This window comes from Pygoscelis adeliae, unplaced genomic scaffold (assembly GCF_000699105.1).
Source record: "Pygoscelis adeliae isolate BGI_AS28 unplaced genomic scaffold, ASM69910v1 Scaffold12, whole genome shotgun sequence".
NCBI classification, from domain to species: domain Eukaryota; kingdom Metazoa; phylum Chordata; class Aves; order Sphenisciformes; family Spheniscidae; genus Pygoscelis; species Pygoscelis adeliae.
In genome coordinates, this window is record NW_008824290.1 from 1,380,661 (window position 1) to 1,387,550 (window position 6,890).

The window sequence follows — 6,890 nt, forward strand, 5'->3', positions numbered from 1 at the left end:
AATGTCTGTGCATGAACGTGTATGCCAGGCACTGAAATGAGGTGCTCCTTTGTCTTTTCAAATAGTCCTTTCTCAATCTCCTCATCTTGTTTTGGAAAATTATAGTTCTTTTTTTCTGATTACACCTTTCTTGTATCTTTCACCATGCTCAAAGCTGTCTTGATGGTAGTAGCTCAGCTACGTGTGTCATTCCTTTTTGCAGGCAAAATAACCTCTCTTCCTTGTCAGCCACTTTTCCTGCCTGTGCTGTGCAAGGTTTCCATTGCTGGATTATTAAATTCCAGCTATTTTCCAGCTAATTTTTAATCTATGCTTATAAGAATGTACATGCTTGTTACACACTGACCACAGAATTTGGTAACCCTTTTACACTGTTACAGTGAAGGAAATACCAGAGTGGTAGTGAGAATAAATTTGAGAGATTTGACTGGTAAACATTCAATTTCATTACTGTCAATTTCCTACATTTGGCAAATTTGCAACATCTATTGCACCTTTGCATAATCATAAAATGAGTATTACTGAATCAGAATAGTTTGCAGTTCTTAATTGATATTTAAAAGTGTGCTCAGTCACTTAATTTGCACACTGCACACTTATTTTGTATTTTTATGTTGATTTCTAAGGGTATGTAGTATGCCTTTGTACTTCAATGAATTCAAGAGAGCACTAAAAAGGGTGACATTCACAGACATTTCTTTCTCCTGCACAATTAAACTTCAGCCATTGGCCAGCTATTGAGAAATTTTGTCTTCCACCTTCTTCCTTTCATAATCCATTGCTCTTGAACACAGTAAACAATTTTGAAAGATTATAGTCACAGAGAGAGAATTCATGGTATTGATAGAGAAGTGATCTCTTTGGTAGGAACTCCTTAACATCAAGAATGAAGTGAGCAGTACGGACATCAATTGATATTCAGAGATATATTTGGATGGCCTAAATTCCTTGAAAGGTTCAGGTGTTACATTTCCTGTCTTCTAGGGCTTTTCTAGTGTTGACGTGTTCACTTCTTGATAAAGGACTAAAAAGGACTATAGGTGCTATCGAGCAACTGTGGCAGTTGAAAGGGGACTTTGCTGGTTCAAGTTACAATAAAGTAAGCTACCAAAAGGACAGTTCATTTGAGAGGTCAGAAAGAAGCAGAACATTCTAGTTATTGACAAACTAAGGGCATAAAGATCATTCAATTTGTTAGAAATGCTATAGCCTCGGTGGTCTGGTAGTGTCTGTGGAGCAGCTCTGCTAATTGACTTGTTGATGTGCGGTCCCAGATTCCCCAGACCTCCCTGCACCCGAGACCATGTGCTGTGCTGAGAATCTCACTCAAAGCACTTCTCCTCCCCCCTGCAAGGAGAATGGACTTTAACAGCAAGTCATAGGGTGAGCATTAAAAGCAACAACACAGTACTATAAGAGACAACTATTGAAACAGAGTGTGCTCTTTGGTAGCATTATAATAATAGAGCCAAGATATTATGATTCAAATATAGACTGAGCTTATTCGAAGGCTAGCCTTGCTAAACCAGAACTGAAATCTATTAGCAGAGCAACTTCTTCCCTGGGTAGTCATTTCAGAGGGTTCTGTTGACTTATGAAGTGCTTCATAACCAGAAGGCAAAAGCAGGGATTTACCACTCCTGACAGAAAAAGCCAACGGACTGAACACTGAAGTGGCAGAGCAATATGCTTTCCAGCCATAATTGTGATGCTGACTTCACATGGTTTGGAGCAGTTCCTTCGAATTCTCTGCATTTCATTTTCACTATTCCTAAAGGGATAATATTTACTAAATATTATGTTCTGTTTCTCTCCATTTCAAGCACTACTTTTTTTACAGATTGAGAATACTTCAGATTATTAAACACAAAGAGAGCAGAGGAGTCTGTCCTTCGCTCTTTGTAAAGTGTTTGACAGTGCAGTATTTAATAGTGGAGATGTTATTTAGACAGAGTGTGGATTACTTCAGTTGCAAAGAAGTGTACTCAGTTCATTGCAAAAGATTCTGTGCTGATCTTTGAAATGAAAGACATTAATACATTTTGAATGAAATGAAACATTGCATTTTTACAGATTTTAGAAAGCTGAAAAAAAGGGTCTAGAATTCAAAGTAAACAAATACTTCAGCATAAACCAAATGAAGTAATATAAAATACTATTTCACAGTTCGGATCACTGTATCCAATAACTGCTTCCAAAAAAAATTTTGCTTAGATGAAAATATAAAAACAAGAGGATTGGAAAAGAGAAAGATATCAATAAAAAAGGCACAAATAGATAGTGACAGGTGTGAATTTTTATGGTGGTGATCAGACTGAAAGAAGCCACTGAAGAAAAACACAGTATTAGAGTAAGTAGATAATACTTTGCTGCACTCCCTGAAATCCAAAAGCCATTAAACATTTTATTGCAGATTCTGCCCTCAGCCATAGCCTTATCCAAAATTTGGTGTACACTAAATTACAGTAAATCACTTCAGGGACCTATTAATGATAATATGTTTCAGAAGCTTTTAAATCACATCCCCTTTCTGTCAGACTCCTTAATGTCAGGAATTCCTTTCGTATTTTAATTCTGTATTTCACATTTAGGAATACTGGGTGTAGGAAAAAGGGTCTTATTGCTTTTAGGTTTTTAGAATAGAATAGAATAGAATAGAATAGAATAGAATTCAATAGAATAGAATACAATACAATACAATACAATACAATACAATACAATACAATAGACTATTTCAGTTGGAAGGGACCTACAACAATCATCTAGTCCAACTGCCTGATCAATTCAGGGCTGACCAAAAGTTAAAGCATGTTGTTAAGGGCATTGTCCAAATGCTTCTTAAACCATGACAGGCCTGGGGTATTGACCACCTCTCTAGGAAGCCTGTTCCAGTGTTTGACCACCCTCTTGGTAAAGAAATGCTTCCCAATGTCCAGTCTAAACCTCCCCGGGTGCAGCTTTGAACCATTCCCATGCGTCCTATCACTGGATACCAGGGAGAAGAGAGCAGCACCTCCCTCCCCACTTCCCCTCCTCAGGAAGCTGTAGAGAGCAATGAGGTTGTCCCTCAGCCTCCTTTTATATTAAATCCCGTACTTCACATTTTGATTCAAAAATGTGGTTGTCCAGGACTAAGGAAAGTTTGTAGTTGGTTTTATAGTTACAGTAACAACTTTGTACGTGCAAAATTAGATTTGGATTTTTACCTAAGGCTACAAACGTTTAAAACTTAAAACTCACCAGCCTTGACTTTGGACCATGTCTCATGAAGTCACTAACTCAAATCAAAATCACCAGATTGCCACGGTAGGATCCTTCTTGATAAAACTGTTTCATAGTATGACCATATCACTGCAGCAACACTTTTGTGTTGTTGATCTAGATTTCCCTGAAATATTATGACTGAATCTTTGTCAGGAAATGAAAGCCAGTTTATACAGCCTAGTACGAATTTCTGAGATCCTAGAAACCTATTTTCTATTTAACTGTTGCCATTAGCAATGCTGAATATATCATAACATTCAGTAGGTAAAGGTAGAAAATACTTACTGTCATCATTCTGATTCAAATGTTCTGGCAGTCACATTCCATAAATGAAAACATCTGAGTGTGAAAACTTGTCTAAAATCTTCCTAATGCAACTGAGTTATGTTTGCCTGGGGAACAAGAATATCCTTCAATTACTGCTTGGCTAAACTGGAGTTTAAAGTTAAAAGCTAAACCCTATAAGACTTAGCTGTTTAAAACTCATATGCAAAAATGCCTGATTTTTAGGTGTCTGTGCCTTTTCACAGAATCCGGAAGCCAGAGCTCAATGCCCATATTAAAATCTCTGTTCAGTGTACTGAGAAAGGTAGGAATGGCTATTTGAAGTGGCTGATGGCTATTCAAATAGCTGTCTGTAAGGCTATTTGAAGTAGCTAGTGTAACAACCAGGAAGCCACTTAGAGCAAGCCAGGAGGAAACTATGAGCACATAGATGTGTACGAAATGCTGTTACCTTTCACACTTCAGATGCTAGGTCAGGGCTTCACAAAAGCATCTTTTTCCCCAGTACATTCTACCCACAGTGCTTTCCTGGAAGGGATGTCCCACGCACTTTTTTTCAAAAGGATGCAACAGAGATCATTCTTTTCATTTATAGACATCCAGAGAGGGAATTGCTACATGTCTTTATACAACAGCTTGGTTGTTAGAAAGTTCATCCATACTCTGGAGTGTTAAGTTCAGTTTTCTTTTCAACCTAAGGGGATTCAAACTAGCATGTTATTTCCCCAAAGAATTACAGAAAGAACTGAAAGCTGTAATAATCTTGTTATGAGTAATGTGCGGAATGTGGTTCAAAATCTTATGGGGCAAAGCTTATGAAATATTATAGCAGAAGTACCACTGTGTAAAACTGATCTGAATATATTTAGTTTCAACATCACAACAGGATCAACAAAGACCAAAAGATGTACTACCATTGTGCTCTACTTCAGAGAAGAAAGCTATGTAAAAATGAGGAAGTGTCTTAAAATGCAACCAGAAGAGATAGCTGAGAATTAAACCCTTCCCAGCAGCTTGGAAATTTCTGAAGGATACCATACAGCAAACACCGCAATAGTGCATATCACCTACTAAACAAGATTCAAAAAAGGAAAAAATAAAGCCAGCATGGCTATTCAGCAAAGTAAAAGATAATACTAGAAACCAGAAAGTATTTTTCAAAATGTTGTTGTACTCAGATAAAGAAAATGAAAAGCCTCATAAATTTTGACAGTTTAGATATAAAAAGTACTTCTATGCAGGCCAAGAAAGAGCTTGAGGAGCAAATAGTGAAAAGAATGAAAACTAACAATAAAGCTTTCATCTAAAACCACAGCAGCAAAAAGCCCTCCAGAGAGTCTTGTAGAATCATCAAGAAGGGTTGTGTCCTGGCTCAGCAAGGGCCAGTGGCTACCTGGGGCCAGGCATCTGGAGCCATGGGGGACCCATCAGGGCAGGAGCCTCACAAGCCAGTTATGTCCTACCACCCCCAGCCAGGGAGCAGGGCAGGTTTGGGTGAGTGGAGGGGCCAGGAGGGTGATTGGCAGCCTGGGTTAGCTCACTGAGAACAAAGCCATTGAGAGGACCTTTTCATAAATGCTGAGATGGAATTAGTGAACACTTAGATAAATATAGTCTCCTGGGGAAGCCCCAAGATGTTTTCTGTAAGGGGAAGTCCAAGTATACTGGGTGTTTACCCAGTTGATTTAAGCTGCTTGAGTTTCTAATAGTTTTTCAACAGTCCTTCACCAAAGGATGATGTTCTAAGTGGCTCCTTGAAAACATTATCTCAGTGCTTGGTAGCAGCCAAAAAACCAAACCAAATATTACAGTCTTGAAAGAAATAAAGAACATTTCAAGCACATGAAGGACAAAAAAGTCATCAGGAGTAGTCAGCATGGGTTCACTAATGGGAAGTAATGCTTGACCAACTTGATAAACTTCTATGATGAAATGATTGGCTTGGTAGATGAGAGGAAAGTAATGGATACTGTCTACCTTGACTTCAGTAAGGCCTTTGACACTGTCTCCCATAAGATCCTCATAGAGAAGATGTTGAAGAATGAGCTGAATGAGCAGTCAGTGAGATGGATTGAAAATTGTCTGAATGGGTCACTGATCACTCCACCAGACCCATAGTGGGGTGATCAGTGGCACAAAGTCTAGTTGGAGGCCAATAACTAGCAGTGTACCCCAGGGGTCAACACTGGGCCCAGTCCTGTTTACCATCTTCATGAATTATCTGGATGATGGGGCAGTGTATCCTCAGTAAGTTTACTGATGACACCAAACTGGGAGGAGTGACTGATACACCAGAGGATCGTGCTGCCATACAGAGGGACCTGAACAGGCTGGAGAAGTGGGCTGACAGGAACCTCATGAAGTACAACAAGGAGAAGCGTGAAGTCCTTCACCTGGGGAGGAACAACCCCATACACCAATATATGTTTGAAGCCAACAAACTGGAAAGTATCTTGGCAAAGAAGGACCTGGGGGTCCTGGATGTCACCTGGTTGAACATGTGCCAGAAATGTGCTCTTGCTGCAGAGAAAGCTAGCGGTATCCTGGGCTGCAAGAGGAGGACTGTTCCCAGCAGGTTGAGAGAGGTGATCCTGCCCCTTTATTTAGTGCTGGTGAGGCCACACCTGGAGTATTGTGTCCAGTTCTGGGCTTCCCAGTACAAGGCAGACATGGACATGCTGGAGAGAGTCCAACGGAGGGCCACAAAGATGGTGAAAGGACTGGAGCACCCTTTCTCTATTTAGCTTAGAGAAGAGAAGGCTCAGAGGGGATCCTATCAGTGTATAGAAATACCTGAAGGAACAGTGCAAAGAAGGCAGAGCCAGGCTCTTTCTTGTGGTGCCCAGTGACAGGACCAGAGGTAATGGGCACAAACTGAAAACCAGGAGGTTTGCTCTGAACATCAGGAAACACTTCTTCACTATGAGGGTGACTGAGCACTGGCACAGGTTGCCCAGAGATGTTGTGGAGTCTTCATCCCTGGAGATATTCAGAAGGTATCTGGGCATGGTCCTGGGCAACCAGCTCTGAGTGATTCTGCTTGAGCAGAAGGATTGGGCCAGATGACCTCCAGAGGTCCCCGCCACCATCAACCATTCTGTGATTCTGTAATTCTATGAACAAATAAAAAATATCATAATGCTGTTGCACAAATCTATGGTATGGTTCACACACTGAATTTTGTGTGCATTCTGACCTCCTCCTCTCAGTGAAATATAGTGTCATATCATAGAATCATAGAATCATAGAATAGTTTGGGTTGGAAGGGACCTCTAAAGGTCATCTAGTCCAACCCCCCTGTCACGGGCAGGGACAACTTCAACTAGATCAGGTTGCTCAGA